Source organism: Coenobita brevimanus, chromosome 5 (genome assembly GCF_032717465.1).
Source record: "Coenobita brevimanus isolate Jiangsu-jjx chromosome 5, ASM3271746v2, whole genome shotgun sequence".
In the NCBI taxonomy this organism is placed as follows: Eukaryota; Metazoa; Arthropoda; class Malacostraca; order Decapoda; family Coenobitidae; genus Coenobita; species Coenobita brevimanus.
The window spans coordinates 41,915,163-41,939,439 of NC_136958.1; positions in this window are offsets into that span (position 1 = coordinate 41,915,163).

Below are 24,277 nucleotides of genomic sequence, written 5' to 3' on the forward strand. Positions count from 1 at the left end.
AAAAATGGAATAAAAAAATGTATGTCAGTGGATGTCGGAGCATGTAGGATGTGTAATTGGAGCCTGAATTTCCGTGTAATGTGATCTGATTCCGTAGCGTGGTTTTGTGGTGTTATTGTATAAAAAGGAACTAAGTATATAGATGTGTATGCATGAAACCCTACAGATAGATAGGTAGATAGATCAATAGACAGATACACAGACAGATAGACACATATAGGGATGGAGAGAGAGAGAGAGAGAGAGAGAGAGAGAGAGAGAGAGAGATGGGGGGGGGGACGCGGCGAATATGAGTAATAATGATGAAAGGAAAGCGGAGGCGTATATGAGCATTTTGAGAGAGAATAAAGGCAGCGTTAATGAGTAATATGACAGAGGATAAAGGCAGAGCGTATGAGTAATGTGAGGGAGGATAGAGGCGGCGTGTATGAGTAAGGTGAGGGAGAATTGAGGAGGCGTATATGAGTAAGGTGAGGAAGGATAGAGGCGTATATGAGTAAGGCGAGGGAAGATAGAGGCGTATATGAGTAATTTGAGGGAGGATAGAGGAGGCGTATATGAGAAAGGTGAAGGAGGGAATAGTTGTAATATTTATAAAGGATCTGAACCAGTATTTACTATAATTAAGTTTCCACGAAAATAGAGAATTGCTGTGAATAGTTGTACTGTATTTTATTATATTTTTACCTTTTTTGGTCACTCTGGTTTACCTGTGAAGTGTGTGGATGATGCAGGAGTAAAGTTAAATGCATAAACAATCGTATTCTTAACCTAAGCTAAAGAAAGATCATAAATACTCTCCCACCTGTGTGTTGTTCCTGGTAGGTCATGAGTCCCTCTTACCCGGACACTCACTCCTACGGCTTCACTTCTAGGGCGTAGTTTTCTCCTAGGCTTTGAAGGCTCCATAGCACCTTCCTTTCACCAATATACCGGTACTTTTGCATGCGGCACCGTACTATTATTTGTCCAGTTCCAATGCCAAATATATGATTAATGGACAAAAGAATACATTGTCGCGTTTGTTCTAACCTGTGGAAGATCCTAATCCCTTCCAGTTCAGCTGATGGGGCCCACGTGTAGCCACAGTGAAGGGTGGAAGTAACTATGGTCGTACCATTCTAAAGTGGCGGTTTGGGTGGGGCACGAACCTCTGTACAGTGTTGCCACGTTTTCCATACTCGCGATGCCTCTCTCTCTCTCTCTCTCTCTCTCTCTCTCTCTCCTGGGGGGATGTGCATCACCCTAGGGAATTTTGTTTCTTTTATGTCTTATAAACTTGTGCTTTCATTTCTTTTTGTTTTTTATTATATTATTGTTTTACATATGACGTCAGATGACCTCGGAGTTACGGCGCATTTTCATTCAATCATTCTCGCCCTCCTTCCTTCCCTCCCTTCATCTTTCCCTCAGCCTGACAATGCACTCAACACTGCCCCTTGCCTGCCTTCTCTCTCTCTCTCTCTCTCTCTCTCTCTCTCTCTCTCTCTCCTTGGGGAGATGTGCGTCACCCTTGGGAATTTTGTTTCTTTTATGAGTGACTTATAAACTTGTGCTTTCATTTCTTTATTTTGTTTTTATTATATCTAATTATGTTTAGAAATATTATTGTTTTACATATGGCGCCAGATGACCTCGTTGTTGTGGCGCCATGATTTGTTTTCATTCAATCACTCTCGCCCTCCTTCCTTCCCTCCCTTCCTTCATCTCACACTCAGCTGCACTCAACACTGCCCCTGGTCTGCCTTCCTCCCCCCCTTTCTCTCTCTCTCTCTCTCTCTCTCTCTCTCGTCTGTGGTATTTTAGGATACATTTTGGTTATTTTCTTTTACGTTATAATGTACATATTGTAAATTTGACTTTATTTCCACACCACCCAGGAGGTTAAAGTCTTGGCGCGTTTTTTTTTTGAAGAGGTGTCCCCAAACAGGCCTATTCCTCTATCCCTAACAGATGACCAGGTCGGACTGGGTGTGTGTGTGTTGCCGCTCACGAGGGTTTAATGTATATATATTTTTTTAACCAAGAAACTGGCATATTTTTGCTTATATTCCTGCACATTATCCTATAAACATAATTGTGACATTATTACCAACCCCAGAAATACGGTAACAGCCAATAAAAGTGACTACTTTTTTTTAAGCAACACTGTAAAATAATTATGCCACGTTTCTGTATTGCCGTATAAATATTTTACGCATAATCAGTTTACCGTTCTTTCATATATTATAATACACATGTTACCACTATATTCTTATGTGTTTATCTTATTGTGATGCCTATTACATATATCTGAGCCGTTCACTTAGCGGGTATGGAACACGTGGCACCACTGTACAGAGGTTCGTGCCCCACCTAAACCGCCACTTAAGATTGGTACCACCATAGCAACCAAGGCCACTCATTCAAAGTTCATTCAACAGAGATTTAGTGTATAAGGTCTAAAAGCGAAGCAGTTCCGTCAGGTGAAAACAAATCAAGTACATCTGAACTGCGATCCAAAGCACGTTCTACTGAAAGGCAGCCGCTTCCCTAATTACGTTCAGAGATGGTGTACCCTTCTGTTTAAATATCACTGTCCCAAAATGATTACATCTTCAATTTTCAGTTCGATTTTATAAACAGTTTGACAGGAAGTAGAGGACAGTGGTTTGGGAAAAAAAAAAAAAAAGTGACAACGATACAGAAACATGACACAGGTGATCAAGGTTTGTTATCTCGTCGTTAGAGGAAGCTCCCCAACACCTCTTCCCTAGCGAATTAGTTTTGGATATGGCTGGTTAATACCCATCTGTACGCTGTTTACGCAGAGTATGGCGATATTAGAAGGATTTATGTAAACCAGAAGTGAAAATTGACATAAACAAAAATAAATCGCTTAGGAAGAGGCGCTAGGGAGTCTCCTTACCCGACGAGAATATACAAAGAACATATTAATCCTACTCAAAGTTTCTGCCTGTCGTATATGGGCCAAATCCAGCTATTGGTTTGGGTGGCAGGACAAAGAACGGGAGGCTACCGTCTTCCCTCTTCCAAGGTACACTATAAGCCTTGATTTGCCCGACACCTCTCTGCCAGCTATGACGGTGGCAGGTGACAGGTGAACTAACTTTACGCAACAGCAATAAAGGCATAGAACAAAGGAGTATGAGAAGGAGGGATACTCTTTGTCGCTTGGGAAGGACTGAGAAATATGGAGAGTGGGAGGACTATTGCATATGGCTGAACATCTTAGTCCCGAGGAAAACAATCTTATCGCATGTGTCTCTCAGGAATAAGTGTAATGACTGAGTCAAATTCTTCCAGTGGCTTTTCAGGTTGGAGATATACATATAATTATACCAAAAACAGAGATACAACGAGGGAACAAACGCATTCGGGGGCTCAATGCTAATCTCCCGCCAACAGCTACCTACAAACCAGAAATGAAGAAAACACCTTCATTCATTGCTGAGATATTGGCCAAAATGCAATTTGATATATGGCGGCTGGGAATTCGGTTGTCTTTCATCAAATTTTCCTCACCAACAGCTAATCACTCCTGCCCATCCACATAGTTGCTATTTCCTAAAGGTTTGGTGAAAATTCGTCCACAAGTTTTCGAGATATTTTGGGAACACACACACACACACACACACACACACACACACACACACACACACACACACACACACACACACATTCTCTCACTCTCACCACGCTTCCACAATTTCACATCAGCATTTAGCTCATTAGCATACCTAATTTCCTGTCCATTTACCTCGCTAATGAAGTAGGTGACAATTGGCAAGATGTTAAGCTGATGGTACGTGGGTAGCATGGGTAGCATTTGGGTAAGGCGATGTGTGTGTGTGTGTGTGTGTGTGTGTGTGTGTGTGTGTGTGTGTGTGTGTGTGTGTGTGTGTGTGTGATGGGTAGATAAACTGATAAAGTCATATTGACAGAGATAGATAGATAGATTGATAGATGGAGTGTGTGTGTGTGTGTGTGTGTGTGTGTGTGTGTGTGTGTGTGTGTGTGTGTGTGTGTGTGTGTGAGAGAGAGAGAGAGGTGAAACGGAGAACGCTAATCACCCTTCCATGGTCAGGACAACTCTCTATGCTCTTCCAGCTAACGACAAAAGATTCCATTCAGCCAAAAATAAATAAATAGATTAATAAAGAAATAAAAATAAAGAAAAAGAAGAGAATACAAAAGACTGAGTGGTAATGCTGTCACAATCGCCCTTTCATCGTCGATACAACTCTAGTATTTTATTCCACTAACGCCGTAGGACCCTAAAGGCGTTAATACGGATACAATGGCTCGTACTCCCCTAACACCTGTTACTCAGCGATTTATTTTGCTGACTTCACCTTAAAATACTTTTCTGTGTTACATACTCCATCCAGTACCGCCATACTCTGCATAAATTACAGACATGGGGATATTAACCGACCACAACCAAAAATGAATCGCTAAGGAGGAGGTTTTAGGGAGCTTTCTGAACTGACGATAATATGAATCACTATCTCTTATTGTCGGGGTAACTGCAGTATTTTATTCCAACTAAAGACAGACGATTTTATCCAGCTGAGAATGAGTCGCAGAAGCACGAGTTTTAAGGAATCTCGTTGGTTAAGGAAGTTCCCTAACACCTTTTACTAAGCGATTTATTTTGCTTATTACAGCTTACTGTCCTATTCTGTGTAATATAAATCCTTCAAACATCGCCACACTCTGCATGAATAACGTACAAGAGGATATTTACCAGCCATATTCAAAGATAAATCGCTAAGGAAGAGGTGCTTGGGTGTCTCCTTACACGGCGAGAATAATGCTGATGCCAGACGATTTTTTTCAGCTGAGAGGAGGTCATAGGCGCACCAACACTAATGCACTAATGACTTATTTTTCTTCGTGTGTGTGTGTGTTTTTTTGTTTTCCCATTTGACAAGGACTAGTACCCGCTTTCAACTTATCAATGGCCAGGTGTATTTAGAGAGGATGGAGGATTTAACTAGTAACCAAGGAGATTCGTTCCTAAGTCACAACCAAGGCTCACTGACTTTCACGCAGCCGGACTTAGCGTTGAAGTAGTGGGAGTAGCTCAGTTCCGTCAGATGAAAACAATCTGACCATACCTCCATAAAATAAACAGATAAAAAAAATAATAATACTCATACCAAAGGAATTACTGAGGGTCATACGTAACCTCTTAAGTTCTAAAAGCTTCTCGTAAACTTGACAAAACTATCTGGTGGTACGTGGCGACCATCATCCACTCGCTTGATGTAGTGCGGCCTATTTCTTCCTTCACCTTTATCATTTTTTTTTTCTTTGTCTACCCTCCTCTCTTCCTATTTTCCCATTTTTCTTGTCACTTTTTATTACTCTTCTTTCATTTTCTGGTGGCATTACATTGAGAGACTAAGTCTAATGGTTTCCTGTAAGCTAGGACTCCTTTTACAACGCTGGGTGGTAACCATATAACCAACCCATACTCGTTCCCTACGTGTCAACGAGTTGGATGGGGGAGGGTTAGTGCCCCTCCCCGTAAGGGCGCGTCCACACGTGCTCTCGAACATATGTTGGCAACACGGCTGGCAACATGGTCGGGAACATGTTTGCAGGAGTATTTGGACAGTGTTCGTACCAGGCAGCTGAGACTTGATCATGATGTTGCCAACATGATCTGGACGCTGCTGTTCCCAACATGTCTGCAGCGTGTTCGTTACTGTGTTGCTTGCAAGTTGCCAGCACTTGTTCGAGCACACGTGTGGACTCACCCTAAAACAACTAACTCAGAGACAAACTGCCACCCCTTACGGGATTATGGCGTCTGACTACAGATAGACAGATAGAAAACAATCAAATTTTTAATACGTTGTCGCATTTAGAGGGTAAAGAGAAATTTTTGAATTTCTATTATACTTATTGTGTATTACATTTATTTATCGCTTATGTTTTCCTCTCATATTTGATTATGTTCATTTCAGTCACGTTCTTATGCTTCTTATTTTTAGTTATTCCTCTTTCGAACACCAAATAATTTCTCTTTTATTCTCTTACAAATTCTCTTTTGCGATTTTTTATCTAAACTGATTAACATTTTAATTTCTTGGCCACAGTTCTAAACTCTTTCGGAGGGTATTTTTTAGTTACTCTTTTTTGTTTGTTTTGTCCTTCTGGTATACCATTCATGTTGCACACTTGCTCTTTCTGTCACATAATTTTCTCCTCTCGAGCTTTCAGATGTATTATTCCACATCCTTAGTCTTCAGATTACTCTCCCTCTTTAGACTTCTTTTCCTTTCTCCTTCTCCTTTTCCTTTCTCCTTCTCCTTCTCCTCCTCTTCCTCCTCCTCCTTTTCCTCCTATTCCTCCTCTTCTTCCTTCTTCTCTTTCTCTTCCTTGTCCTTCTCATTCTCCTCCTCCTCCTCCTCTTCCTCTAAATTCCCCTCCTCCTCTTCCTTCACCTTTCCAAGCTACTCCACTTTCTTTGCTCCATTATATTCTTCCTTTCCTCCATCTCTTTTTCTTCTCCTAAACCTCCAGCTTTTCTTTTTCCATCTACATATCATCATGATCATCATGATCACCATGACCATGATCATTATCATCATCATCATCATCAATCATGATCATCACCATCATCATCAGTCATCATCATCAATCATTATCATCAACAATCATCATCATCAATCATTATCATCATCATCACCATTATCTAGTCTCCTCCCTAACACCAGCTGACGCACTTTCCATTACCTGCTGTGTTTTGTGAAAGACTTTACTCATTCCTGCTTCTCTATCTTCCTCTCTCCTCTCATTCCTACTTTCCCTCTTCTAATTCTTTTTCCTCCTTTTTTCTTTTCATCTTCTCTGCTTTTGTGTCTTCCCTCCTTCCTGCTTCCTCCTCCCCTTACTTTTCATACTCTTCTTTTCTTTCCTTGTCTTCCACTCCCCTCTCTCTCTCTACTTACTCCTCCTCCTTCTTCTCCTCTTATTCTTCTTACTTCCTCTCTCCTCCCCATCTTCCTCTCTCCTTCCTTTCTACGTCTTTCACCAACTCTTTTTCTTATACGCTCTCCTCCTCTCTCGATGCTTCTTGGTCTTCCTCTCTCCTTTCCTTCCTACTTCCTTCTCTTCATCCTCCTCTTCTTATTCTTACTATATATTCTTTCTTCCTTCTCCGCCTGCCTTCCTTTCTCCTCCTGATCCTCATCCTCTTTCTCATCTTCTATCGTCGCACCATCAAACCTTTGCATACTCTCGTTACTCCTCGTTTGATTCCTCCTCCTCCTCCTATTCCCCCTCCTCCTACTCTTCTTCTTTACCTACCCCTCCTCCTCCTCCTCCTCTTCTTCTTCGCCCTTCTCTTTCTGTCCCTTCAACCCCTCCTCCTCCTTTCCCCTTTCATCTTCTTTTTCTCTTCCCACTCTTTCCCATCTCTTCCTTCTTCTCCTCATCCTCTTCCTCAGCATCAACATACAAGTCCTCCGCTTTTTCCCGCTTTTCCTACTGCTTCAGTCTCTCTTCCTGTTCCTCTTCCTCCTCCTCCTCCTCTCTTTTCTCTTCCTCTTCCTTTTCCTCCTCCTTTTACTCGTTCTTTTCCCTTTCCTCTTCTGCTTCCTTCTTCTCCTCCCTCTTCTCTACCCCCTTCTTGCTCTGTCCCATCATACACACGCACAATCCGATCTCCTATTCCTTCTCCACTTTCCTTTCTCTTCCTCCTCCTCTTGCTCTGCCTTCCCCTTCTTTTCTTGTCCCCCCTCCAGCATACGTACCCCTGCTTCCTCCTCTCCTTATTGTTTTCCAACTATTCCTCTCACTCTCTCTCTTTCTCATCTGCATTCTGCTCTTCTTCCTCATCCTCATTCCAGTCATACATACCTCTGCTCTTCCTCCCTTCCCCACACAAAAGCACTTCACCCTTCTCTTCCTCTTCTTCCTCCTCCTCACCCTCCTTCTCCGCCTTCTCCTCCTCCTCTTCCTCCTTCTCATCACATATACCCTTATCCCTCCTCCCAGTTCTACACAAAGGTGCTCCACCCTTCTCCTTCTTTGCTCCATTATATTCCTCTTCGTCCTTCTCCTCCTCCTCCTCCTCCAATTTTTTCTCGACCTCTTCCTCTCCATCCTTCCCATCACACATTCCCCTACTCTTCCCCACAGCCCCATACAAACGCGCCACACCCTTCTCCCTCTTCTTTTTCCTCCTGCTCCTCCTGCCTGTTCCTCTTCCTCTTCTTCCTTCTTCTCTTCCTCTTCATCCTTCCCTGCACACATTCCCCTCCTCCTCCTCCTTCCAGTCCCACACAAAGGCACCCACCCTTCCCGCTCAGTGAAAACCCCGGCCAGGATGAAGACTTTTGTGGGCCCCGCTTTTGTCAGTGTCCCGGGCTGTGTGTAGTATGCTTACCTCTTTCGCCTTCATGTGGGGATGGGGTTCTCACGATTTCGCTCTCACTTTTTTTTAGCTTTCTTTTCTGTCGTTTTTCTCTTTCCTTAGACTCTCTCCCTCTCCCTCTTCCCTTCCCCATTTCTATCCCTCTTCCTCTTCGCCTCTCTCTCTCCCACTTTTTTTTTTTTTTTCGCATTCTTTTCTCTCGTTTCCCATCTGTCTTCTGTCTGTGTCTCCCTCTCCCTTCCCTCTTCCCTTCCCCATTTCTATCCTTCTCCCTCTTCTCCCCCTCTCCTCTCTTTCTCTCCCCCCCTCCCCCCTCTCTCTCGTTTTCTTTTTTCACCCCATGTTCCCTCTCGTGATTTCTTCTTCGCCACTCTTTTGATATGGAAATTGACCTTCCTTTCATGTGGGCCTAGAGGTTTTTTCATTTCCCTTTTTTTATTCAGGAACAAATCATTCATCTGGCTTGAATGAGGAGGGAATGGATGCAAGCCTCTGTTATGTCCTGAATGATGTGTTTGTGCTATGCTTTTGTTATGTACATGCTGCGTTTTTGTAATGTTTGTACTACTTTTTCGATATTATTGTACTATGTTTTCTTATACATTTGTGCTGCGGTTCAGATATCATTGTGCTATGTTTTTTATATGTCTGTGCTACGTTTTCGATGTCTGTGCTACGTTTTCAGTATGCCTGTGCTACGTTTTCAGTATGTCTGTGCTACGTTTTCAGTATGTCTGTGCTACGTTTTCTAGTGTCTATCAATGTGCGTTATTTAGATGTCTGTGCTACGTTTATCGGTATGTCTGTGCTACTTTTTGATATGTCTGTGCTACGTTTCGATATGTCTGTGCTACGTTTCGATATATCTGTGTTACGTTTCGCTATGTCTGTGCCACGTTTTCGTTATGTCTGTGCTACGTTTCGCTATGTCTGTGCTACGTTTCGCTATGTCTGTGCCACGTTTCGTTATGTCTGTGCTACGTTTCGATATGTCTGTGCTACGTTTTCGTTATGTCTGTGCTACGTGTCCTGTGTCACCTGAATATGCCATACTGTAATTTTAACTTCTACTAATTTCCTCCTATGCAACTCTTAACTTTCATTTTTCTATCTACGTTTTAATTTCAGTTTTCAGAAGAATTTGCTTAGCCCAGGATACACTATAGAAAATTAATAAATGACTTTCCTAGGTTAAATAATATAGTCCAGGATCAGTATAAGAATATTAAAATGACGTCAGCAAGATTCACGGGGTTAATGTACAGTTAGATACAAAAATTCGTTCGCCTCTCGTGCCTCTTCGTCCTCTCTGGATTCATCTACGCTTGGATTTAACGTAATGGAATGAGGTGAATATTATCTCTCCATCTGCGGGTAATAACATGTACCTTTCTCCACTATGGTTCATATTCTCGTCGGTGAAGGAAACTCCCTAACACTTTTTCCTAAGCGCCTTATTTTGCTCAGTACACCTTCCTTTCCTTCTCAGTGGTACATAAATCTTTCCAATATTTTATCGCCTTACTCTCCATAGAGAACGTGCTAAAGGACATTAACCAGCCAGACTCCAAAAATAAATCGCTAAGGAGCAGGTGCTAGGTAGCCTCCCGAACCGACGAGGATATGGGCCCATGTCTTATCCAGTTACCTATGAATTCTACTGTACACTGACAGATAAAGCGGAGAAGGCGACGGACCTTCTACATTTGACTGTACATCTAATTAAGGAGTCAGTGTTTTGAGGAGCAAAGGTCAAGGTGTCTCTGGTAAGGCAATATGAAGAAAAGACCTAAACAAGAGAAAAAAATCAGGAATAGCGTCCCCCTCGTCTTGCGTTCTTCCTCTCCTGTAATTATGATGCAGTGAGGGCAGGGGCGGTCCGGGGAAAGAATTAGTTGGGTTTCCAGTTAGGCAAGATGCATCGCTCTTGGCTTGGGCCTTTGTGGAACTGGCTTTGTATATATATGCAGCTTTTATCCTTTCTGTACGACGAAGCTTTTCTGTGTTTCTTATTAGCTTCAGAAACTTATAAATATTCAGTTTAGTGGAGAGCCCTCGCAGTGAATCCCTTCAGTATGACTACATTTGAGGCTGAAGAGGGTGCCTTCTCGCTCTGGCACCAGTATAATTGGGCGGTGGAGTTACCCGGTTATACAAACGTCCCGCAACTCCCTATCCCCCAAAGGGAGGATAGTGGACTAAAAGAAAAGAGCAACTTCAGCCTGCAGTCCACCAGGTTTACATTTTCGTATGGACCTTGGGCAGCCAATCAACAACGAAGATGACAATTTTTTCTCTGTATTATATTTTTGATGTCAATAGGGTATCTTATTATGTTTAGAGAGACGCCTCGTAATGAAGGAAACGGCTTATGGGAGAGTGAGGAATAGCCCGGGAACGTGATGAACGGATGAACGTGAGGGGAAGGAAGGATGAAGTGGCAGGAGAAAGCGGTGATAAGTTACCATAAGAAGACAGAAGCGACTTACGGGCATGTTTAACCCTGAATGAATTTTGGTACTGGATGCCTGGCAAGAGATGAATAAGCACTGCCTGGTGTATGCTTGTGTGTGACTGAGAATGCATGATCATCCATCTAATTTTGCGTCATCCCATCCCTCTGTCTCCCATCATGGTTATCAGCTGTTTAAGGAAACGTGAAGAAAAGGAAAGGATTTTAATCATTAGTTTCACTGGGCACGTTGCTGATGGTCATCGTACTTTCATTCAGTCATTTTCCTTCTTCCTGGATTCCACTTGACCCCATCTTTAAGCTGGTTGAAAGTTATGATGATAATTGATGATGGTGATGATGATGGTGATGGTAATGATAATGGTAATGGTGACGATCGTGGTGATGATGATGATGATGATGATGCTGATGATGATGATGGTGATTGATGATGATGATGATGATGATGCTGATGATGATGATGGTGATTGATGATGATGATGATGATGATGATGATGATGATGATGATGAACCTGGGAGGAAGTCTGAATAACGTGACAAGACAATAACCCTTCAATATGATTACAAAATAATATAGATAGTTTGCATGCCACGTTACAGAGGCCTTTCTCTGGGATGTAGAGATGCCAGCCATGTTTGACACTCATCCTGCTTTCCACAAGAGCCTATTAGAAATTAAGGACGGACGTACGCCTTGCAGTATGAAGTGAATAGAGCCGTTTGATGGTAGCGAAAATGTGGTACAAAAGTTAACGTGGGAAATACCTGTGTGTGTGTGTGTGTGTGTGTGTGTGAGAGAGAGAGAGAGAGAGAGAGAGAGAGAGAGAGAGAGAGAGAGAGAGAGAGAGAGAGAGAGCCTGAAGTGTGAGATCTGTCCTTTTCTAAGCAAAGTCATATGGTGGCACTTTGAATAATAAAAAAATACCTCAGTGAAGTAGTTTACCCTTGCAGTATAATGATGGCATATTAGATTATTCCTCCTAGCCCTTAGACGATTTCCTTCACCTTAAGAAAAGCCTCTGGTAATGAGGAGGTTAACGACGGCCATATTAAACACCTTTCTTTTGAAATCTCTCATCAGGTCGTTCAGAGACAGCTTAAAAAAAAAAAACTATGACATGGAAGTGAAAGGGTTAATCTAACGTAAAGACAATGTTATCTCCAGCCAAATGTCACTTAGTACAAGAATGGTGGGTGATGAGCAATAGTCAATATTTTCGGACCTTTCTAGTACTGTCTCTCGATATTCTGTTTTCCAGGTTATGGTGTGTTGACGTTCAGGGGCATTTTTTTGTTTTTAATGTACTCTATGGTGGTGAGAATTCCTTCACAGTGATGCGCCATTTCTGTTTAAAAGATGCTACTACTAAATGATTATATTTTGGAAGCATCTCAAGTAGTGACGAGGTTAGTTGAGGCTCTATCTAACCCCCCTAGTTCAATAAGCCTCCCCTAAGCTGAATAAAACTGTCTGACGGTGTAAGAATAAAGCTTAGAAGACGACATCTGATGGAAAAGCTCAGTAAGATAATAGTAGCATCATGAAAACATTAAGACACAAGGGGTAAAAGTAACTCCTTAAATCAGACAACATTTTGCTGATTAACAGTATTTTTATTACATCCAGACGATTTTATTCAGCTCAGAGGAGACTTTTTCAGTTGGAGGAATTAGATATAGATTTGATTAACTCTTTTACTACAATATTCTCCCCTATAATTATATACGAGAGTTTGGTATACCTTTTTTACTCTAACTTGGCTTAAAATCGCCATCTCTCCACGTTGAACGCTGAGTTGTAACAATAGATTAACACAAGAATATGATCCTAGTCAGGAGGAAGTACTGATGAAAGGATTGTCTTTTTCTGCCACTGGGCTATGCGAAATAAGCTGCTAAGGGACGAAAATTTGAAATAAGAGTAAAAACAGTGTAGCAACAATAATGAACTAGAACACCGTAAAACTGTCCATGTACAATTTTGATAAAAACAACCCACAGCCAGTGCCTACTAGAAGCCGAGCTATAAAGGGACCTTGAGGTCAAGGTCACTGATCTTGAGCATGTCACCTTAGGTCATCATAGATTATAAGTCTGTAAGTTTGGTGGGTCTAGATTTAATCCTTCATGGAAAATTAGGTGACATTCGGAATATCCCGAAGTCCCAATTTTTTACCTTAGGTGATCTCAGAGAATAATTCACCGATTTGGAACCATACTCTATTCCGGCCTGCGTCCGCCTTAAAGATATTTTGTATTAAAATTTCACCTTCCTAGCTTAAGCTGTTCTGGAGATAGTTTAAGCTGTTCTGGAGATAGCTTAAGCTGTTCTGGAGATAGCGTGGCTGACTCACATTTCTTTGTTCCGCATAATATCAGGAGATCCGGTTGACGGATTGCTACCATATTTCGGCAAAAGAAGCCGTCAGCCGTCCGACTAAACTGATCGTTTGAAGGCTCTAAGCCAAATAGCCTTTGAAATACTGCACTCAAAAAAAAGTAATAATAATAATAATAATAATAATAATAATAATAATAATAATATTGACAAAAGCAAGAAAACTTCCCACATGGATGTAGGAAGTTTTAATTAAAATGACGACCTCGGGCTAAAAAAGTTATGGCCTTTATTCTCGTAGACTTCCAATTACATATTTCTTGCCAGGGTATTTTTGATTACGGCCCGTTTGTATGTTATCTATGCCATGTATGTCTGTATTAAAAAAAAAAGAATAGTACAAGTACCACAGGAGAGAATATAAGGGTGAAATATACAAAATAAATCGCTAAAAGAAGAAGTGTTATTGCATCCCTGTATATTATCTACGGAAAGTATGTTCATATCAAAATAAATAAAGTGATACAGAACCTACTGTAATATCAAAGCGCAATATGTAAAAGAAAGCGCTAAGGAAGAGGTTATAGCCTCCCAAGGTAGCGAGAATTCTTGCCTAAGTCGCTAAGAAGGAGGTGTTAAGAAGCTTCTTACACCCACGAGAATTACGGTTCACTGTGATGACATTAGGTTTTTCAGAACAACGATAATATTTGATATAGACTAACAATCAAATGGTCAGAGTGGAGAATTTTGGGAATTGGCTGATGATGATGATGATGATGATTATGTTGGTGGTGATAATGATGATGATGATTGTGTTCGTGGTGATAATGATGATGATGATTGTGTTGGTGGTGATGATGATGATGATGATGACAGTGACTGGTGGTGGTGGTGGTGGTGGCGATAATGATGATGGTGGTGGTGGTGGTGATGGTGATGATAGTAAATGTGGTGGTGATGATGATGATGAAAAATGATGATGATGATGATGATGATAATGATTGGTGGTAATGATGATGATGATGATGAAAACAGCGAAGTGGGAAAAAATACGAGGAAACTAGAGAGACTATAATAATCACTAACAAGGCAGAGGAAGAGGAGGAGGAGGAGGAGGAGGAGGAGGAGGAGGAGCAAGTCGGATGGTAATTCATGAGAAAACAAATGAAGAAAAAAAAGTGAGACGATATGGAGGAATTATTAAAACAGAACAACTTATAACATGAAAATTATAACCAAGGAAAGAGTTACAGTAATCACGAATAAAAATAATCATAAACAAGAAGTAAATATAACAAAGCTCCTTCACACGCTCAAGCTCGCGTGAGACTGAATAAAATCGTCGACATTGGTTGGCATAGAGCTTTCTCGACCGAAGGAGGGTAATTGGGTGACACTTTTTCTCAGGTTCCTAAGACTTACACAGCTGAATGAAATCGTCTGCGGTTTGTTGAGAGAGAGAGAGAGAGAGAGAGAGAGAGAGAGAGAGAGAGAGAGAATTACGTCTCTCTGTAATATTAAAGCTGTACAGTTGAAAACAGCGACATAGGCATGAATGCTAGAGATAATCCGACCATGTGAGGGCTTATGAGAGAGAGAGAGAGAGAGAGAGAGAGAGAGAGAGAGAGAGAGAGAGAGAGGCTGTATTTATTTCCCCAGCTTTTAAATGCATCTCAAAAAAGTCAAATTATTCCCAGACTCCAATTACTCTCTTCACTCCAATGTCACAGTTTTCAATTACTCTAGCCCTCTCCAGACGATTTTATTCAGTTAGGGAGAGGCTTTGGGAACTGGGGGGGTTAGCTACAGCCTTCATTAACCCGTCCACTACTAGGGCGCTATTTGAAGCTGAATAAAATCGTCAGTAGGAAGAGAGAGTGAAGTAGAAGCATATATCATCGTAAGAAAGGGGTTAGCAGAGAAAATACCCTCGTTATGTTTCGCCAGTTGTAAATAATCTTTCTGTTAAATCTGGGACGGTAATTATAGTTCTTAGAATGTAAACAAAAACAAAATGAAACAAAACACAACATCTTCCCCATATCTAGTAAATATATCACTACGAAATAATATTCAGGAAAAAAAAGAATGGAAGGTAATTTACGTTACCTACCTAAATATCTGTCTATCTATCTGTGTTCTCTATACTGTAAGAAAAAATTACTACATACCGTGAAATTTTATTATATCCATCGCAAAACAAATCCAATCATTCCAAGTCACGCGCCAGTAGAGGTAATAATTTTTCTGTTTCTCTAAGTGTAAGTAATATTCAGGCCAAAACATGGAGGATAATAATTGTTTCTTGGAGTATGGGGAGCAAAGATCCTGGAAGCAATTGTGTTGAGCCCACCACTTAGGAGGGAGGGTCGGGGAAGGACGAGAGGGCAGTGAGATGAATAAGAATTAGTGGATCCGGTGGGTGGGGCCGACAACCATCCACTCATTTGATGCAGTGCTGTTTTCTTGTGCCTCTACACTGAATAACAAGCCAAATGGTTTCCCTGAGTCACGGGAGCCACTGTAACTGACTAAATGTCTTTTACCTTAACTTGGCCCAAATTTTAGTCCTTTTGCAGAGTATTTAATGTGGGTCAGTGCAGGAAGAGGACAATACTACGGATCTATATAATTTCCATCGCACTTTTTCGTGACTAGCATCATAATCTAAAGTAAATTTCTTGTTACAGCTCAGCATTCAAGATGGTGAGATGGCAATTTTTGGCCAAGTTAGAATGAAAGCAGTATAGAGGCCCAGTGTGTTAGGAAACGTCAGTCGAATGTGGGCCAAAAGTATAAACATTTGAGGGGAGACTGGGTGTTATTGCTCACATATTGCCACTCAAGAAAGAGCGACCGGTCATTTTGCCTTTTGTACTAATACTGAGAGAGAGAGAGAGAGAGAGAGAGAGAGAGAGAGAGAGAGAGAGAGAGAGAGAGAGAGAGAGAGAGAGAGAGAAATCCAAAATATATCGCAAATTGCACTCACTTATAAAAATGATACTAATATAATACTCAGTAAAATGCTTCTTCATTTTTTGGTGAGTCGTCCAATTTGGCTGGATAATAATAATAGTCTTACTTTTTTTTTTTAATGATATTTACCTATTCCTCGAATCTCCATTATCTCTCTCTCTCTCTCTCTCTCTCTCTTCTTCCACTCCCTACCAACCTCCTCCTCCCGTTTCGTCTCTATCTCCATCAGTCTTCCCTTTTCCTTTCCTCCAAGCTTCTTTTCTCCACAGTCTCTCCGTCTCCTTTCCTCTTTCTTACGCGACATCTTCTCTCCCCTCCTTCATTCCCTTCTCCATCTTCCTCCTCTCTCCTGCTTCGTCTTCATCCCTTATCTCCCTACTTTTTTTAAATTATTTTTACTCCTCTGTCCACATTCCTCTGCCTTCATCTATATTCCTCCTGTAATTTCCCCCCCTCCAGTCTCCTTCTCCTCCTCTTCCGCCCTCGCTTCTGTCTCCACCCTCCACCCCTCTCTTTCCTTACACTTCCTTGTCTCCTCCTCCTCCTCCTCCTCAGCCTCTATTTCCATAACCCTCTCCTCTCCTTCTTTTCCTCCTCACATTCGCTCCTCCTCTTTCATTCCCTTGAACATATATATCCTTCCTCCTCTTCCCCCATCTCTTCCTTTCCTTCCACTCGCCCTGCCTTCTCTTCCCTCCCTATCTCTTTTCTCGTCCCCTCTCCTCCATCCTACTTCTTCCCGTTGCATTTTGTCCTCCTCTTTGTTCTTCCTCTCATTATTTCTCCCTCTTCTCTCCTTTCCTCTCTCTTCCTCCCTCCCTCTCTCCTACCTCTTCCCTCTCCTTCCCCTCCTCTCTCCACTCCTCTCCCCTCCTCTCTTTTCCTTCTCCTCTCCTTTCCTCTCTCTTCCTTTCTCTCTGTTTCCTTCCTCCTCTCTCTCTCTCTCTCTCCTCTCCTTCTGTTCTCTCCTCTCTCCTCTTTCTTCTATACGCTTCTCAACCTCCTTTCTTATCCCTCTCCATCCTCTCTCCTCTCACTTCCTTCTTCCCAGTGCTTCCCCTCTCCTCTCACTCCCATATAACCTAATCTCCCTCCTCTCCTCTCCTCACTCTCTCTTCCTCGCTCTCCTTCTCCTAACCCCAAACCTCTGGACCCTCGCCAGCTTCTACTGGGAAAATAACCTTGAGAAACCAACCTCTGCAGATTCGAGGGGACCGGGGCGTTCTAGGAAGTGAAGAGAAATTGTTGAGACACGCAAAAGGGCCATTTTTATGACATATCAGTTCGCTCGGTGTTTCTGCCTTCTTGAGAGAGAGAGAGAGAGAGAGAGAGAGAGAGAGAGAGAGAGAGTAGTGATGGCTGTGACGGCATTTTCTTTTTTTCTTCAGTACGATGGGTCTTTTCTAAACAAATTGCACTTTTTACTCTAACTGGGCCTAGAATTACACACTCTCCATCTAGATAGTTGTTGCAATAGGCTAATACTAGAATACAGTGCTAGTCACAAAGAAGTGCCATGGAGAGTATGTAGAGACGTTGGATTATAGTAGAAGTAGAAGAAGAAGAAGAATGAAGTAGAGGAAAAAAAGAGGAGGAGGAGGAGGAGGAGGAGGAGGAGGAGGAGGAGCAAGAAGAGGAAGGGGAGGAGGAGGAGAGTAAAAGAAAAAAGAATGAGGCACAAAGGAAAGAGATTCAGAGAGAAAACAATAAAACATAAAGAAAAATAGCTGTAGAGTTTCAAACAATTTCTGAACAAAAGGAAGACAGAAAATAAGAGAGAAAAAGACAGAGACAGCACACACACACACACACACACACACACACACACACACACACACACACACATTCTAGTCTTCATGCTGGATATAAAAATGTCAGAAGGAAAAGCCTTCACAGGGTTGTAAATGGTAAAAAACTGGCGGGGCAGAAATGTTTGGAATGAAATAATAAAATGGCTGTAGCAGAGAGAGAGGGAGAGAGAGAGAGAGAGAGAGAGAGAGAGAGAGAGAGAGAGAGAGAGAGAGAGACCCACATCACTGCGAAAAGAATGTGCACAAACCGAAACACAAAATGTAATTCATAAAGAAATATTACGGTGAACGCAATGGAGTTCAATCCAAGAGAAGAGGGGAATGGGGCAATAATATAAAACAGTGAAGAAAAAACTGGGGTAAACTACGAGAAAATGGGTTAAGGGGTAACGAGAGGCTATTGAAGACAAAAGGAAGGGATACTAATATATATAAGATGTTATCAAAGAAAGGACATGAGCTGAATGGCAAGAGAAAGTGTAGAAACAGAGAGGATAATGGGATACTTGTAGAGGAAAGAGAAGTTTATAAACGAGGGGATAACGCTACATTTAGAGATGAGATATAAATTACAGAATACGAAAGAGGACAGAAGTAAGTGATATGAAAGATTATAATAAGCAGGATAATGGGCAGTAATAAACATGATAAAGGTATCTATCCATTTATTTATTTATTTATCTACCTACCTATCCACAGTAGCCTACCTATCTATCTATATATCTATCTATCTACTGAGAGAGAGAGAGGGGGGGGGGAATTGGGAAGCAGTGTACAAAGGTGACGTGAGTTAAAGGAACTGAGAACAAAAGGCGAGATGGACACAGAGGAAGAGAAAGAGAGGAGAGTCAAAGAGAATGGGAGGTAGTTGATAAAGGTGACATGGAGAACAGAAGCAGTGAGAGGGCAAAAATGGTGTGTGTGTGTGTGTGTGTGTGTGTGTGTGTGTGTGTGTGTAAGAGAGAGAGAGAGAGAGAGAGAGAGAGAGAGAGAGAGAGAGAGAGAGAGAGAGAGAGAGAGAGACCAATTTAAGAGCCACTAAAACAACACTAATTACATCATGAAGCAAAGAAACCTGACTGAAACTAGAGAAGAGAGAGAAAGAAGAGCGAGACAAAAAAAAAAAGGAAATACAGGCAGTAGGAACATAGATGAGGAGATGAGAAGAGAAGAGGAATCACATAGAATGAACATAAACAACCAACCAACACACACACACACACACACACACACACACACACACACACACACACACACACACACACAGAGCATTATTCAAATACTGATCAAAAGACCAATGAGATAAAAAAGATAAGAGTAAAGAAAATAGCAGAAGAGGGGAGACTTAGAAAAAAAAATCCTACTGATTCCCGTACTACGAGCATTAAAGCCACCTCTTAAAAAAAAATCCATGGCCACATAATAAAAAAAAGGGACCTGATTATAACCCGCTGGAAAAGAGAAATGAGAGAAGGGAAAAACAGAAGAGAAAACGTGAAGCTAGAAACGACAGTCAGGGAAAACACAAGAAACATGTATATAAAAGGAGTGAAAATAATCCCAGTGCCACATAATTAAGCAAATGGTCTCACTCCACCTCCGGGAAAGAAGAGAAGTGAAGAGACGAAGAGAGCAAGAACACAAACACACTACGAGCATAAGGGCTGCAAAAAAAAACACATCCACAGAATCGGTAATGAGGCCTCACTAAACGTATATGCAGAGAGAGAGAGTGAATGCGAAGGTAAAAGATAAGCACACAGCCAACATGAAAGGAATTAAATAATTTCCCATACAACCATTAGCCCTCATTAAACAAAAAAAAAGGCAGACTATAACTGGCTGGAAAAAGGGAAAATTAAAAAAAGTAAAGGCCAATAGAGGAGAGAGAAGAGAAGAGAGGTGACGGACACTGAAACAAGAGTCACACAGGTAAAAAAAAAAATGCAAAAAAAAAAAAAAAAGAAAATGGAGAAGATGAAAGAAAAGTGGAATAGTCGTAGAGAAGAAAGAAGAAAAGTGAGAAAAACATATATCACACTGTCACACAAAGCAAAAACTAAAAAAAAAAAAAAAAAAAGAACAGAGGGAGGAGTGAAGAGAAGCGAAGATGAACAGGGAAAACAGGAGAGAAGAGAGTTCATAGAGGCTAAAAGAGCACAGTCACATAGAAAAATCTAAAACAAACCACACACACACACACACACACACACACACACACACACATAAGTACCACAACATTAAACACAGACTAAAACAAAAGCTGCCTGACTGGGATGAAGGTAGGGGCGTGGTTGGACTGTACACCATAAAGGTAAAGTCCACAGCACTCACACAAACACTTCCACGAACACCATTACCCATTTACATCACTCACCCTTCACGGAAACCCCCTGTGTAAACCCACCTGACGCCTCCAACACACGGCCTAAGAAATGCTGGGGAGTTTTAATGGTTTAAGGACGCAGTCGGAGTGTGTGTAAAGTCAAACATGCCTAGACTGTTAGATCACCTGCCGCCAAAGTTAGCAGGTAAAGTGATTATCTTTCAGGTGGGTCCAGGTAGGTCCCATGACATTCGAAATCATACGTTCAGCTCTTGATATCCAGGGAGCGAAACTATGGTCTCCCAAATCTAAATCAGGATATAAGTTCTCGAATGAAGGTATTTGTCATTTCAAAGACAAGGCAGAAAATGGTACTAAAGATCATTGTATGGCTCATTTATGCAACCAGATTAACTCTGTTCATGACGCTACCTGGGCCTCATGGTGGTTGAATGTGCCTAACTTTTATACATATATTGACGTATACGTTTACGTGTAAGAGTAGAAGCATCACCTGAAATAATGAGCTTCCTCAGGACTGGCTTAACACTAGGCCTTCTGGTTATTATGACTGTTTTTTTGTTTTTGGTCTTTTGAGTGAGCATCTGCACACGCGACTGTTAATATCAAGTCACCAATGACGGTCGAGTTACTGGAATAATCACCACTAAAGCTGACTCATAGACCATACTTTATTTCTGTTAATCACGGGTTAGCTGGCTTGAACCCTTAATACTTTGGTTGTGATGATTTTCGTTGAAATGAAAAAGATAGTTCTCCATATGAACTGAAAGAATAGTTCTTCGTAAACTTAAGTTCTTTATGCTCCAACAAAAGTTGGAATAAATGCAAATTTGTTTATTCCCTCTCGAAACATTAATCGTACTAGGACACAATAATCTGAGTGCTCAATACTTCTCTTCAGTGCAATAATATCTCTTAACGTTAACCGAAATGAAAAGGAAAACAGGGAGTTTTCCACTAAAAGAGTTAAATGCATGCGCCGAACTATATCCTGCATTACAGACCAGTTAACACAAAAGTTGACAGATGAATCGTACTGGATCTCCTGTAAAACGTAGTAAGCTTTATGTTGGCCTCTTAAATCCTTCTGCAGAAAATAATTGTCCTTCTCTTGGAACACTTATATACAGTGCTGATGATGACAGTGGATGTGGTAGCATTAGCCCCGTCAAATTGGTGATCTATTTTTATTTGATTCTTACTACTACTCGTCAGTATTACTCAGTTCTGATGAGACCTGTCTTAGTGAATGGCTTAATGACGACTATATATTTTATCTTTGTACAAATGATGAACAGAGAAAGAAAAAACAAACTAATAAAAAAAATATCTAACCCCTCATGTTCAAAAAATGTCTAGTAACATAATTATGCTCGTTTTATGAAAGCCAGGAAAAAAAAAAGCGACATTGAACTTAAGAGGTTAAGTATGATAATGGTGGTCAAGAAGGCGGTATTGGTATTCGAGTTACTGATGATGGTGGATGTGATGACAATGATACTAACGTACTGGAAAATATCTGTCACATATTTTAAGCTTGTCTGTTTACCCTTTTGTACCAGATTAATCCATTAGTGTTGTATAAAAGTTCGGATAGCGTAAAACAAATAAGGAACGAAGTAAATCCCCAGGTGGCCTAATCTTTTGGAGTGTTCACGGAAATGGCGGTGGTGTTGGCTCAGGTAGTTGGGTTGACTTCTTTCAGCCAACACTCCTAAGTAATTTTCCTCGAAACATGGTCTTTATCTTCAAACAAAAGCACTTCACCTCGAGTATGAAAGCTTGGGGACTTTTTCAAAATCCTACAGCCGGAACTGGAATCTAAATATCTGCAAATCGCTGACGGTGGATAATTATGACGGCAGAAGAGTATGAAAGATAAAATCACGAGCAAGTTTCGTTAATAATCTCCTACTAGCATTCTGTCCTGTCCTCCATTTTTCTAAGTCACCCCCGAACATCAGAAAACATCCTTCATTTTTTTACTCTGTGTGTGTGTGTGTGTGTGTGTGTGTGTGTGTGTGTGTGTGTGTGTGTGTGTGTGTGTGTGTGTGTGTGGACTGCTATTACCTAAGATTATTTATGGTAACCCTTTCCATCTCCTCAACTGGCATAGAAGTGACGGTGAATATTAGATCGTGTTATAGTACAGTACAGTCACTGGGGTTCCTTAATAATGGAGCAAAATTCCAACTCAAGATTATTCGTTCAGCAAAATCACTATAGGGTAAGAGACAATTCTGAGTGAGTGTAAAGGTACTATTGACCCTGACAGTCCAGTAAAAAAAGAAAAAAAAAGAAAAAAAAGAGAAAAGAAAAACTTCCTTACTCATATTTTCGATGACATTTGGCCTGAATGATGTTTCTCTGAATATTTCGCTGTCTTTGATTTTTAAACCGCATAACCCCCATCATCCACTCACTTGATGTAGTGCTGCCTACTTCTTCCTTAACCTTTATTAATCTTTTTCTGTGCCTGCCCTCCTCTCTTCCTATTTCTCCCATCTTTCCTGTAACTTCTCATTGCTTTTCTTTCCTTTACATGTGGCTGTACATTGCGTGACAAGCCAAATGGTTTCCTGTAAGCCAAGAAACCATTTACAACGCTGGGTGGTACCCATATAACCAAACCATACGTGCTCCCTTTGTGTCAACAAGTGGGTTAGTGGAGGGTTAGTGCCCCTCCTCGTAAAACAAATAAAGTCAAATGGCCACCCCTTACGGATTATGGCGTCTGGCAATAGATAGATAAATAGATAACCCCCCAGAAGAAAAGAAGTGAAGAGAGAAGACAGAACCAAGAAAACACATACACATACAACACAAAAATCACTGAAAAGAAGGACACACACACACACACACACACACACACACACACACACACACACCATATAGTTCTTTTATAATGATGGGCATAATGGAAAGCAGTACTGTATAAGTTTATCAACCCCTTAAACAAGAGAGAGAGGGAGAGAGGATGATTCAGGATGATCCACATAATTAGGGCATCATTACCAGAGGTTTCCCCACAGCTGCATAAAATCGAGTGGAGATATAGAGAACAAGAGAAAAATCCTGTGGAGGTATAGAGAACCAGACAAAAACCTTGTGGAGGTAGAGAGAAGACAAAAATCGTGTGGAGGTATAGAGAACAAGACAAAAATCGTGTGGAGGTTTAGAGAACAAGACAAAAATCTTGTGGAGGTAGAGAGAACAAGACAAAAATCGTGTGGAGGTAGAGAGAACAAGACAAAAATCATGTGGAGGTAGAGAGAACAAGACAAAAATCGTGTGGAGGTAAAGAAAACAATGCACCACAATACGTCATTGGTCTGAATGGGTTAAAATGTCAAAAACTGTTTGTCGCCCCCTTTCTCTGTCCGACTACAATCTTTGCTTAAGTCTTTCTCTCTGTCCATTCCTGATATCCTCCCTTATAGTCCCTGCCTCTATCCCCCATGGCTCTTACCTCGTCCCTGTATTTGCTCTTCTATTTTGTCATTCTCGAACTCTTCCTCTCCCCCAGATTTGCTTCGTTCCCTCTTCCTTACACACTTGTTTGCTCACTGTCCTTCGATTCCTGTTTACACACATCAGTACTGTCCAGAATACCATTTATTGCCTGTGTCTTAGCAGCTGATCGTTATGCCATCCTCTTTGCCCTCTGTCGAATTTCTATTTCGTCTTCATCTTTCACCATTTTTACTGATTATTTTAGTGCACTGTAGCTCCTTCCTTCTGACCCATGCACACATCTTTTTGTGCTGAAGATCCTACAGTGGCGGTTTCGTTTCTCCGTACGTCGTAAAGTTGTCCGATTTTGCTGGGTTCCTGGTCATTCGGGCATTCCCGGTAATGTTGCTGTAGATCTTTATGCCCAGTCTCCCACTTCTCTCCCCGCTTCCTTTTCCCTTCTCAGTGTTCTTTTCTTATT